Here is a 13588-nt window from a genome sequence, read left to right as displayed (position 1 = left end):
TAATAGGAGGTGACCATCATAACATGTTACTCTGTGAATAGGGCACAGTCCCCACTCACCGGATGTTTGGGGGCAAGGAGGATTAACCTACACCCCTCCTTGGCTGTGATGTTTGGAGTTGAACCTGAGCACTGCTCATCCAAGTCCTCAACGATCAGGTTCTCTGTCGTCCGCCCTGCTCATGACCCTCGCCCGAGGGACCCGCTCCTGGAGTCCCTTTCTGGGCTAGACCGGATGGGCGCTCCTGGACGTTGACAGTGTCCGCCCGGCGACGGGTTTGGCTCGGCTTGCGCAGCGCCCGCGCAGCCCGCCAGGGGGACCCCGACCCGCCCAGGAGGAGTCAGATAAGAAAGAGTCCAAGGGGCGTGGAGCAAGGGTCCTGCAGCGTCTGCTCTAGGAAAACCGGGAATCAGCTGGGGCTTCTCCACTGCTCCGGGAGCTGGCAGGACCCAGACTCTGGGACCTAGGGTTTCGGCGAGAGGCGCGCCCGGGGGGTGGGTGTGTCCGTTTTCACCCTCTGGCCTTCGAACCCAAAGAAGAGCTCCTGAGAGCGGGTATTTTGTTCCCAAAGATAGATTTTTTTCTGCAGTGCTCCCTGCTCTGGAAGCGCAACTTTGCGGCTGGGGCACAAGTTGTGGGGGTTGAGGGTCCTGGAGGGGGAGGATTGGATTTTGTCTGCGTCCTCCAGGAGGAAGCGGGTGGAGAGTGGAACGGCGGGGGCCTGGGGGGGGGGGGAGTTCCCACGGGTCGTGGGCGGCGGGAGATTGGAGCGCACCCGGATCGCAATCGCGTGGCGCCCCTCCTGGAAGCCAGCCCTGCACCCTGCACTCCGCCCCCAGCCGCCTCTGCAGCGCTTGAGGCTTGAGGTTTGGTGGGGAAATCTCTCTGGAGACAAGCAGAAAACTTTTCCCCTCCCAGCGCCCGGGGGCTCTTTTGTCTTTCTTGTGTGGCGGCGGCGACGAGAGAGCAGCGAGTCCCTGTCCCCTGCCCCGCGCCTCGCGCCGGGTGACCTCCGAGAGCAGGAGCGCTCGGACTCCGTGCGCCCTATGGCTGCGGCCAGCCGCCCGGCGACCCTTGCCGGGCCCGGCCCAGAGGCCGCCTCCCGCACCCCCAGCCTCCCGCCAGCACCCCTCGCCACCCGCCCCCTCGCTTGACTCATCCGCCCGCTGTGGCCGCTCCGCGTCCGCTGCCCAAGCCTGGCGGGGATGGGGAGGGAGACCGCGGCTGCCCGCGCCTGCTGAGATTCCAGCTGACGCCCCCGTCCCCATCGCTCCCTTCGCTCGGCTCGCGCCCGACGTCCCACCGCTCCGGGAGTCAGAGCCGCGAGAGGTGACTGGACCCCCGAGGCCCCGCGCTCAGGACAGGTGAGGGGGAAGGAAAGGGTGCTGCTGGGGCTGGCGGGCTGGGTGGGCCATCCGTGCAGCCGAAACGGGGCGCTGCTTCACACTCCCCCCCACCCCAACCCAACCCCTCGCCCCGCTTCGGCCCCCAGAGTTAGGATAAACACTGTCTCCTGAAGTTTGGGAAATAAACCAAGCCCGCTGTCCGCTCTGGACTGCCCGGTCCCCAGAGCGCAAGAGGAGCCGTGCGGGGCAGCCTCCCAGAACCCAGAGCCTCGGAGCGCCTGGCTGGGATTCTCCAAGCTACACCCTCCTTTGTCTCCGTTCCAGAGAGTCAGCATTCTCTGTAAAGATGTCCACGGCGTTAATTTATAGTAGTCTTTGGCAAAGAGCGAAGTGTGGTCAGGATTTCCTAAAGCAATATCTGTATGTGGTAATATCTTCATAGGCAAAATGGAGAGGCGAAGCAATTATTTGTCAAATTCAGCACTCTTCTTCTCCCTGTATACTCTGTCCTTAAGAGAAAGGGCCGGGGGTTTGCAAGATTTGCTCCATTAATCATTCTTTTGCTCTAATTAATTGCCGAAGCCAGCATTTCACATTTCGTAGGTACAAAGTCTCTGTGTGTGTTTACTGCCTCTAGATTTCGATTGAGAAATATGTGTATGTGCGAGTTAGTGATGTTTGTAATAAAAACAATTCATTATTCAGTACGAGACATTGGTAATGCCAAAAAGTCAGATGCTTCGTACACATGTAATTTACTAATTGAAGTCAATCCAAGCACATCTTAACCTAGTGTTGGACTAAATACGTTCAAGTAAAGTGTCTCTTGTCTTGTTTTGTCTTCTGAAGACCTTCGGCAGTAGTTGTCGACAGATGCATGTAGAGAAAACATTTAAAGAATTGACAAATATTCTTACTTGTAGGTAAAAATATTGAACTCTTTAGGTTTTACTGTCCAACCAAGTTGTGAGATACACTTTCTGTAGTGCTTTATGAATAAATATTACCAGCTCCTATGAAAGCTATTTACTTTGCTGGCTTGTCACATCTTATATTATGGAAACACTTGTAAAATGACCTTCAGTTTGTTATTTGACTACTGATGCTAGAGTATATTACTGTTTTGTGAAAGGTAGGCTAAATTTCAAAACTTCTGAAACCTTACTTTATTTTTCCACTACTTTTTACCCATACAGAAACATTTGCTTTGCTTTCATGCTTTTCAAACAGCTTAAGTGAAGAACGAATGTTCTTCTAAACAGAAAATTATGTTTCTATTAGGTAGAAACTATAGTTAAATGCTTTAGGAATTTCATGTCATGGGATTTTTTTTTTTTTAACTTTTAAAATATATATCTGAGTGTTGGGAATCATTTTCTCTCATGAAGTCCTACTAGAGAGCGCATAATTGTGAGATGATTTAGCTATAATTTGTAACCCTGGTTATAATTAGCTTTGTATCCTAGGCTGGGGAAGTCTGCAGAGGAAGGGATTGTGTGGGAAGCTTCTGTATGCAATTTCCAGGCGGTTGGCACAGAGAGAGCTTACCTGTTGCTTCTGAGTCAGGTCCAGGAAAATAAATGTAGTATTTCCAAGGCACCCATATTCAGAAGGGATTCTTCAGGAGTGAGCGTTGTAAAGAAGGTGGAGCACTTGTTGCTCCAACTTGGGAGGAATTATTACTTAAGCTTTTGAATGTCCCAGGAGTTAGGTTGCTATATTTGGACTTTTGTAGTTTCAGAATTTTGACCACAGCTCATTGGCAGAGAAAGATAACTGCTGACATATAGGGGGAATGGATCTGAATCGTTTGTTTAAATGGTCTGATTTCCATGATAATATTCAGCATAAAGGAAAAGAAGCTCATTTTAATGTAGAAAAGTAGATAAGAACAAAGATAAAAGCAGATGTCACTTTTTACATTTCTTAAAATCGGTAGAAGGTAAAATAAGTCCTCATGGTAATGCATATTACTGATCAAATAGATTATAGAGTCTAAAAGAGGAGGCAATTTTAAAATAAATGTCATTTGGTATTACTCTACCTAAATAGGAGATAGCACTAGGGAGTTGATGTCAAACAGAACACATTTGCAAAAAGAACTTGTGTGGAGATGAAAAAAAAGTCTGCAGTGGGACCGACCCTTCTTTTTGTTAAGGAATATGTGGTTTGCAGTTTTATCAAGTGTATTCATTTCAGGACTTAATATGTGTTTTGTCTGATAATGTCTGATATGTGCCCAGGCATTCAAACAACAGGGGTGAACCCTTGTTGTGGTGCCAGACTTCCTGATGGATAGCAAAGTAGCCTGTCCTACGGGAGCTTACAGGATGGCAGGGAGGGAATTGGAAAATGTGCCATAGATTACTGAGCACCTGGCATGGTCCTTGAGCATCAAGGGACTGTCACACTGGGAAGCAGGATGGTGGATGCCAAGGGCGATGGATGGGGAGCGGGAAAACTTAAGTTGTTACACTAGCTGAGACACTGATTAGGTGGCTCTGAATACATTTCTAGGCTTTTCTGGACTCGTCGACAGACCAAAGACTTTGGACTGTGATCTTTCCATCCTTTTTTAAAAATGCTGCATGATGAGCCCTAGAGAAATTAAGAAGAGGGAAAGTCAGGATGCGGTGGGGGTGGGGGTGGAGGTGGTGTGGTGAGTGGAGTTTGGGTTAGGGGAAGACAGACTGGAGGCTGTGCTGGACACAGGGAAAGAGTAATGACCATGATAATAGGAGGTGAAAGAGATCTGACCTGGGGCATCTGGCCCATCACTGATTATATGAGCTCAAAATATGTAATAAAATGATAAACAGTGACAGTTATGTAGGACTTGATGACTTTTGATGAATTTTCACAAATAATGGCAAAATTTCACAAATAATGGTTGATTTTCATTACCCCAGAGGTAATTCAAGCAGAAATGTGATGAAACTAAGACTAGTACAGCAAAGCACATTGGCACCAGTATGCTCCATTGCCTTTCTGCAGGATCTGTAGAGATGGGAGAAGCTAGAACACACTTTGGAAACCCTGGGTAAATGGGAGAGAGAGCTAAGAGTGGCATCCCATTGTAGAGGAGCTTCAAATTTCTGAGTAAAAATTTAGGTTACATTCTGGAAGATAAGACTCTCCAATTGTGAGATCAAGACCTGAAATGTCTTGAACTCTGATTTTTTTAAAACTTTTTTAAAGGGCTGCACCTGTGACATATGGAAGTTCCTAGACTAGAGGTTGAATCAGAGCTGCATATGCTGGCCTATGCCACAGCCCACAGGGACACTAGATCTTTAACCCATTGATCAGGACCAGGGATCGAACCTGTGTTCCCATGGATACTAGTTGGGTTTGTTACTGCTGAGCCACAGTGGGAACTCCCTTGAGCGCTGATTAATCTTTAGTTTGATTACTCCTATTCTGGGCTTCCTCCTCATCTCACCCCCCTCCCCATCCCCAGCAGAAAGTCTTGGGGTATGATTATTCTAGAGTCATTGATAAGGCTCTTCCAAGAGCTTTTTTTTTTTTTTTGTCTTTTTTGCCATTTCTTGGGCCGCTTCCGCGGCATATGGAGGTTCCCAGGCTAGGGGGTCTAATCGGAGCTGTACCTGCCAGCCTACGCCAGAGCCACAGCAACGCAGGATACGAGCCGAGTCTGCAATCTACACCACAGCTCACGGCAACGCCGGATCCTTAACCCACTGAGCAAGGGCAGGGATTGAACCCACAACCTCATGGTTCCTAGTCGGATTCGTTAACCACTGCGCCACGATGGGAACTCCTCTTCCAAGAGCTTTGAGTGCAATTGGAAAAAGGAAATTCTTGGGGAGCGGGGGGCCGATTTCTTGGACCACTGTGCTGTTAATTAACGGGATATGTTCCAGTAACAAGTTGTGCTTTGGAAACTTTGTCACCAGAGGTGAAATTACACAAAATTCATGAGAATGGGAGCAGAGTGTGAAGATGTGGATCTGCACATTCCTTCCTACAGTGTCCTTGTCACTCTAAGCATTAAGGGCACTAAAGGGGGTCAAGTCCCCTTCCCCCCACTCTGTGTTCTTGTGGAGGGAACTTGATCAGGATTCATTTGGTTATACCTTCGAGGAGGAAACTATGTTTAACTAGATTAGGCAACGAAAATGGTTTTGCTGGCTCGTGTGACTGGAAAGTCCAGACGTGGACTTTGCTTCGGTCATGGCTATAACCAACACCTCACGTGAGTCTGTTTGAGTTCTTTCTCTCTCTCCCCATTCCTCAGCTTCTCTTCTTTCTGGATCAGCTACATTCTGAAGCCCCTTTCTACATGCTGAGAAAGGCGAGTGTTGGTAGTTCCAAGCCTGCATTTCTGGGCCTTTGATCTATAAGAAGGAGAAGTCTTGTCTCATCCAGGTCCCATTTATAGAAATCTCCTGACATGGCTCTGATTGGCCCTGCTATGTGGTCATTGAATCAATCTATGTCTGGCAGAGGGTGTTCCTGCAATAGTCTTGGACTGGATCATGTGGTGCTTTAGTGGGATGGGGAAGAAGACACTGGCAGGTGCACCATTATTGACAGTTCTGTCAAGATCTTATAGATCTCCCAAGCCAATGATGCTACCAATCAAAAACAACATGTCTATTATTGGGAAGAATTGCCCCCTCCTTTTTTTGGGATAGCTCCTTGCACAACAGTGTGAAGTTTGCACATGCAAGCAACTCAAGTACCCAAGGCCATGCAAATTCCAGAAGTAGGACCTCTTCTCTCTTGGCTAAGGCAAAGCCTGGTGATGAGATAATTTCCCTCCATGTCAGACTTTGCTGAGAAGACTCATAATGTTATTGAAAGAGGAGCCCACCATTTACCTATGTCCATTTGCTTTCAGCAGATACCCCTGTGCCTTATTTCCAGCCTAGGGATTTTGTTTCCAGAGTGCCTGGTTATCTAGGGATCATGAGATCGAAGACTCTGAAGTTGGATGTTGTAGATCCAATGACACAGTGACAGTTTGAACAAGGAAGTGAATGGAAACAATTTCACAAAGCATCAATGCCCAATTGTTTATACATACTCATGGAGTTTGTGGGAAATGTGCAGAGGGAAGGCGGCAGGCACAGACTACAGTTATCACTCAGGAGACCTGAAATGATGGGTCCCAAATTAGAATATTGTCATTTGTAAGCAACATTATGAAGGTCTGGTGAGGATGAAGGAATCTGTGTGTTGACAGAAGCATTGGTAGAATGAAACAGATCAGGAAGGACCATACCAGGAAGGTAGGCTGGGCCAGTAGGTGAGAAGGCTGCATGTTCTAAGTAGATTCATAGCAGCTGGACTGTACAGAAAAGAGGCCTTTGGCCGCTACACATCTTAGGGGCACAACCTTTCTGTGTATAGTACTGACATTTATTAAAAACCTACCTAGTATGCCGGGTCCCATGTTACATGCTGTATATTCATGATATTATTGAAGTCTCATAAAAGCCCTTTAAGTGAGAAACCTAAAAGTTAGGAAGGTAAATAACTTGCTCAAGGTTATTTGGTCATTAAGTGGTAGACCTGGGATTCAAACCCTGGCAGTCCAAAATAAAAGCCTGTGCTTAAACTATGCAACACCACCTCTCAAGGTCAAGGCCAGAAGGCAGTGTATCAGGCCATATTGATGGATGGGCCCCAAACTTGGTCTTCCAATAGGGCATCCAGAGTTGCACGTCCATGTCAGACAGGGAGGATGGAAGAGAGGCTATCAGGGTGAAGGTGAAGAACGTCCACGTTCAGCGACAGAACTGGGCCAGAGTGCCACAAAGACTAGCACACACGTAGGTTCTTGGTTTGGGGCTTGAGTGTAGCCAGGAAAGTGGGTGGGAGCAGCATCAGGAAGTTGAACAGGTGGGCAGATCAATAGAACAACCAGAGCTTGATTGTTAATCTGAGAACAGGAACTGTACCATCTGCCCTGCTTTAAATATTCTTCATGGTCTAAGTCAATAAGAAGACATAATGGGCAGCTTCTCAAAGGGAGACAAGGTTCTTTCTACTAGTCCTCAGGCACGATTAGGGGAGAAAAAGAGCTAACATTTGTAGAGTGTCTGCCATGTGCCTTAGATACATAATATCACCAAATCTTCATTAAAGTCCTGGGAGGAGATATATCATGGCCTTTTTTTTTTTTTTTTGGCTAGGAAATGAAGGTTTAAAGAGGTTAAATTACTTGCCTAAGCTCTTGGAGGCAGACTGGAAGATGAAGGAGCTGTCATGGAAACGGATATCTCTCTGAATCTCAGCCTCATCTTGTATCTTCAGGGAGTCATCCTGGTCCTGGCAGGGCAAGGTCAATTTCAAGTCAGAGCCATAGACATGGGGCAGTCAGCAGGGACATGTGGTTGGGAAGGGAGACTGTGGGGAAACGTTTAGACATCTGAATTGAGCTGAGAGCAGGTCATCTGGACAGCATTGTCCATCAGGACTAGATCCAGCTTTGGCAGAAAACCTAATAATCTAGTAGGTTTTTTTCCCCCTCAGCACAGGATTGCTGTCATTATGCAGGACGGTTACATCAGCAAGTCAGATGTTTGGAGGGCTTAATTTTAGTCACTGATTTCAGTTGAAGAGAAGGGACCTCTGCCAGCTGCCATGGCCTGAATTTACCTTTATTTATATAGGTACTTTGCCTGGAAATATGATACATAAGAAAGAGATACATATAAAGAGAAAGTTAGAGAGGAAGTGTACGAGCATACACTGAGTGTGGCCAGTATGTGGACTCCAGCTACAGAGGTCTATGCTTGAAGATGCTCTAAATGAAACTATTTACTGATGGAATGTGAGTGATATTCTCCAACAAATGCAAGGTCACACTGGTCTCTGCATAGATTTATGGCTGGATGTAGATTCCTCTATGTGCAGTGGACTGTGTATACGTATGAGAAGAGAAAGCAGAATAAAAAGGTAAGTGAAAAGAAATATTTGAGGCATATTTGCTAGAATTCATAGCCTGTTTAGGGAGATAAATACTTAAAACTTTTAAAGCTACACAGTAGAATAATATTTTAGAGTTTGAAGGCTCTTTCAGGAGTAATCAAGATCACAGTGCTAGCTAGTATCTTGAAATACAAACTTAAGAGTAGCAGTTGAACATAAATGTTATGGAAATGAAAAGGAATGGAACCATCTGCGACCTGGAAGGCTGATCAGGGGAGGCTTCTAGGAGGAGATGAGTTCTGATGAGTATGTATGGGCAAAGCGAAGAGAAGAGGGTGGTCCAGGTAGGAGAACTAACAATTTCCCCATGTTAGTTTCGGAAATGACTTGCAGGTGAACAGGTTGGGTTTGCTGCTTGTTACAATGAGGGAAAATGTTCACCATAGGAAAATGTTGGGGGCAGGGGTCGTAGTAGAAGTGTATAGGACATGAGGGATTGTAGGATTTGGACTTGGTAGTGATTTAGGAGAGGATTTAACAAAGCAGGACTTTGCTCTGCATTGAAGCAGGGATAATCCTATGAGTGTGTATCTTAATAAAGCTTATCTAGAAGGAGCAAGACTAGAGAGGCTGGCACTGTAATTGGCAAAGAAGCAGCAAACACTCATTTGCTGGATTAGGGGAATATTGGTCATTTGAAGAGTTGGATAATATTCGTGTTTTTGTTTGTGTTCTGATATGATTACATTTGCGATCTTGTTTCTGTCCTGATCCCTCATGGTTGCAGTGGCATTGTGAATATTGATGCTTTATGAAATTGTTTCCACTCAACAGGAGAAGACCAGGGCCAGCTCCCGGATATCAGGGCTACTCTGCTCTTCCATAACCTGGAAATTATATTCCAAAGTGTATCTGCTTTCATGCACCAACCAAGATTCCCATTACAATAGGATACTGTTAGTGAATCTCCTCTTGTGGGTTATTGAGGTGATTTTCTACCTATACTGTAAAAATTTATTGAATTATAATTTTTAAGTGTCCACTGTTTACCAGATACTGTGTTAGATTCTGGGGCTGTCAGGTTGACAAAGATCTCAAAAATCTCATGATTTAATGAGAGAACCACATGTAAATCAGTGATTATGATGCATTTAAATAAAGCTCGTAGAGATATGTGAATAGATAAAGAATAATAGAGGCTCCTGGGACAAAAGGTATGCTGAGGAGGAGGAGGCTTTTCTGCAGTGAGCTAATCACAGAGGTGCTGATAGGTTGGCATCTGCTAAGGCATATTTTCGGTTTTGAGAATCAGCATCTTTGGGCTGAAATGCAGTATGAATCAAGGAATCTCAATCCTCTTTCTAAGCTGATTTTGGCATAGGAGAAGCACAAATTTTTGGCTCACTGGGCAAACCACATATCAGATCAGCTCACCCACATATCAGATCAGCTCAGTACAAGAATCAGAACATACATGTGCAAGTGTTTGTGATACAGCAGGGTTACTTAGCATGTCTGAAGGGATGTTATTGTTTCTAATCATAAAAGCAATGCATGGTTCCAATGAAAATTTTGGAAAATACATTGTCTAAAAAAATCGGGGAGAAAATTTGCCTATAATTCCATGACCTGAAAGCAGCCATTTGGCATTTTGGCATTTTATTCCCTTTATTTTTAATGAAGTTTTTCCATAGTTAATAACATATTACAACCTGCTCTGTTTGCTTAACCTTATGTCCTAAATATTTTCCAGCTTCTCTGCCAGCTTTATTAATATTATATAATATTTGATTATAAGATTTACCATAATTTTTTAACTATTCTCTTAAAATTGCACCTTTAGGCTCTTTCCAAATATCGGGTATTATAAGTGGGATTTCGATGAAGTCTTTGTTTCTATTTCATATTATTCTTTAAGCACAATCCATGGACGGTCACTGCTGGGTCAAAGCTTTTGAATATTTTGAGACTTTCGGTACTAATGCCAAACTGATTTTCACAATAGGTGAACTTGGGAATGACAGTGCATGGAAATCACCCCTCACTATGCCAGGGCTTCCTTCTCCCTTCCTTTCCTTCCTTCCTTACTTTTTGCTTTTGTAAAAAAATTTTATTAAAGTAAAATTGATTTACAGTGTTTTGCCAGTTTCTGCTGCACAGCAAAGTGACTCAGTCGTACATATATATATGTATGTGTATTTATACATGTATATGTGTGTGTGTTATGTACACACACACACACACACACACACACACACACACCCCTTCTTTTTAAAAATTTCCATTATGGTCTATCCCAGGAGGTTGGATGTAGTTCCCTGTACTATTTAGTGGGATTTCTTTCTTTCTTTTTTTTTTTTTTTTTTTTTTTTGTCTTTTGTCTTTTGTTGTTGTTGTTTGTTGTTGTTGTTGTTGCTATCTCTTGGGCCGCTCCCGCGGCATATGGAGGTTCCCAGGCTAGGGGTCGAGTCGGAGCTGTAGCCACCGGCCTACGCCAGAGCCACAGCAACGCGGGATCCGAGCCGCGTCTGCAACCTACACCACAGCTCACGGCAACGCCGGATCGTTAACCCACTGAGCAAGGGCAGGGACCGAACCTGCGACCTCATGGTTCCTAGTCGGATTCGTTAACCACTGCGCCACGACGGGAACTCCTCTTTCTTTCTTAAATAAGGAAAGCCACCATTTAAAAATGAGTCGCAGTGTATGCTAACTGCTGATTTTGTTCCTTTGTGACTGACACCTCTCTTTTAGAATGGAGACTGGTCAAATGTTGTGATGGACCGATCTCTTTAAAAAAATTATTCACAAAGTGGTCCTGAATATACAGTAGGGGTGCATGACCGAGAGAAGATTAGCTTGTGAATGACTTTTAAAGTGGATGGTGGAGTTCCTGTCGTGGTGTAGTGGTTAATGAATCCAACTAGGAATCATGAGGTTGTGGGTTCGATCCTTGGCCTTGCTCAGTGGGTTAAGGATCCGGCGTTGCCGTGAGCTGTGGTATGATTTGCGACGTGGCTCGGATCCCGTGTGGCTATGGCTCTGGTGTAGGCCGGTGGCTATAGCTCCATTTAGACACCTAGCCTGGGAACCTTCATATGCCGCGGGAGCGGCTCAAGAAAAGGCAAAAAGACCAAAAAAAAAAAGTGGATGGTAAGCACATAGTGTGAGGGCACTCTTCTGATGGATGGTGATGTGGAGAAGCTGCCCATGAAGGTGACGCTGGACAGGGACCCCATTTTTCAGAGCAAACCCTCCGCCAGTCCCGCCTCTGTAGCTTGGTGGTCAGGACCCAGCATCCTGGAATCGTGCCATGTTTGCAACTCTTGTGCCCATGGTGCCTACACCGTTTGAAGGGGCTGTCAGTCAGGGAGCCCAGGCCCTTGTTTGTTCTGTTCATAGCTGTGCTTCCAGCAGGCAGCTCAGGAGCAGGTTGTGCCTGCAGGTAGAACTGAGGTGCGATGGGCCCTAAGGTAGGATCTGAACACCTGAGAGACCCCTTCTCCCAGAGGTCCTCTGCTGGCTTAGTCAGATTCCCCAAACACAAGCCAAACAAAGATCCTGCATTTTGAACCTTCTGTTTTTACTCCCTTTCCCAAGGATGCACAAAGTCCATCATGGTATCTAGTTTTCAGAGTGATAAACCTTGACTTAATCCACAAGGAGGAGGAACTGGAGCTTACTCCAACCTCTGTGGCATGTGTTGTTGCCCCCAAACATTGCTTGAGATGACAAGGGAATGATCGAATGTACCATAGCAGTCAACTCGAGGTGGTTTTCGAATGCCAGTTTCTGTTTTTCCACAACAGCTATTTGGCTGCAGATATGATTCACAACTACAACAAAGATGCTTTGGGTTTTCTTCTAAAAGTTGGAGGAAAATATTATTATAGTGTTATGACTCTGTTTTCTTTTGTGGATCTCAGTCAATACTCTTGAGCAAAATTATTTTCATTCATTAGTTTACCAAATCATTATTTAGTGAGATTCATCCAGTAGTTGCTATTGAATTATGTTCATGACCCGTTTGGTCAAGTGGCGGAGCACATCTTGCACCATGATAATGTAGAAAAACCATGTAGGAAAGTGTCACCTATACATTTATTATTTGCTCTCTGATGAGACATAGAAAAGTTCTCATACCATGCATAGAGTAGTAAATGCAAGCGCTGTGGGAAGTGCATTAATTAATAATTGATTCAATAAATGTGCTGGTTGCTGGGGATAGAATAGGGATCAAAATGAAGGTTGTGGGGGAGTGTACATTCTAAATGAGGAAGATAAGTCCTTTCAGGAAGTAGGAAGTGCTATGAGAAAGTAAGGAATCTGATGTAACAGAGCGCCTGGGCTTTTGTAGATCAGAGGGTCAGGAAAGACCTCTGTGCATTTGAGGTTTTTGAGCTAAGTCCATCCAGCCTTGCATACGAGGGAGGGGAGGCAGGCTTTATTCTCAGGGCACTGGGAAGCCATTAAAGGGTTGTTTTTTCTCTTGGAGCATGATGGTTGAGGTCATTTATTAAAAATAGAGGAGTTCCCGTCGTGGCACAGTGATTAATGAATCCGACTAGGAACCGTGAGGTTGCAGGTTCGATCCCTGGCCTTGCTCAGTGGGTTAAGGATCTGGCGTTGCCATGAGCTGTGGTGTAGTTCGCAGAGGCAGCTCAGATCCCTCGTTGCTGTGGCTGTGGCATAGGCTGGTGGCTACAGCTCTGATTGGACCCCCTAGCCTGGGAACCTCCATATGCTGCGGGAGCGGCCCTAGAAAAGGCAAAAAGGCAAAAAAAAAAGACAAAAAATAAGAAAATAAAAATAGAGGGTGAGGTTAAGGATGCTAAACAGTACCCCATGGTGATGATGGTACTGGAGTTGGGAACAAAAGCAATGTTCACGTTAGAAATTCACTGGGCAGTTTTGCTTAAGATGCGCCCCACATCATTATGTGGCTGAAGACATCCCACAAACAGTATATCCGCCTTCAAAGCGTTTTTAATATAAATCCAAATATTTCATATTAATATAGAGTTCTCTCCATAGAATATAAATAGCTTAATCAGTCCACTCTGAAGTTTTTGTGTAAAGCTTAAAGTTTTTTAACTGTGCCTGGCAGAGTGACTTGTGTATGGTATGCATTCTGTAAATGTTTGCTGAATTAATTATACTGGCTCTTCTATACTGTCAGTAAAATATCTCCCTAGAATATGAAAATCACATTTAAGATGCATTATTTTTATGAAAAGACCAAATCATTCTTTGAAAAGAGAGTTAAATAAAATGTTAATTGTACTCTGGATATTAACAATATTTGCAATTATATTCAAAATTAAAAATGGAAATATTGAAAA

At 44.9% G+C, this 13588-nt stretch overlaps 1 protein-coding gene across 4 annotated transcripts in view; it reads left to right on the top strand.

Moving 5' to 3' along the window:
- The first annotated feature begins 841 nt into the window (after positions 1–841).
- Positions 842–13588, top strand: part of TMEM200A (transmembrane protein 200A) — a 71302-nt gene continuing 58555 nt past the window's right edge. For all 4 annotated transcript variants that reach the window (XM_001927883.7, XM_085016064.1, XM_085016069.1 and 1 more), the window contains exon 1: positions 842–1364. The gene's annotated coding sequence lies outside the window, so the exon portion shown is untranslated. The remainder of the gene's footprint in view (positions 1365–13588) is intronic.

Source organism: Sus scrofa, chromosome 1, assembly GCF_054392235.1.
Source record: "Sus scrofa isolate SSC_HxYL_T2T_F1_AM1 chromosome 1, Sscrofa_HxYL_maternal_Yorkshire_Landrace_v2.0, whole genome shotgun sequence".
Taxonomy (NCBI): domain Eukaryota; kingdom Metazoa; phylum Chordata; class Mammalia; order Artiodactyla; family Suidae; genus Sus; species Sus scrofa.
The sequence above is the reverse complement of the archived record's forward strand: the minus strand, read 5'-3'. Positions and strand labels throughout refer to the sequence as shown.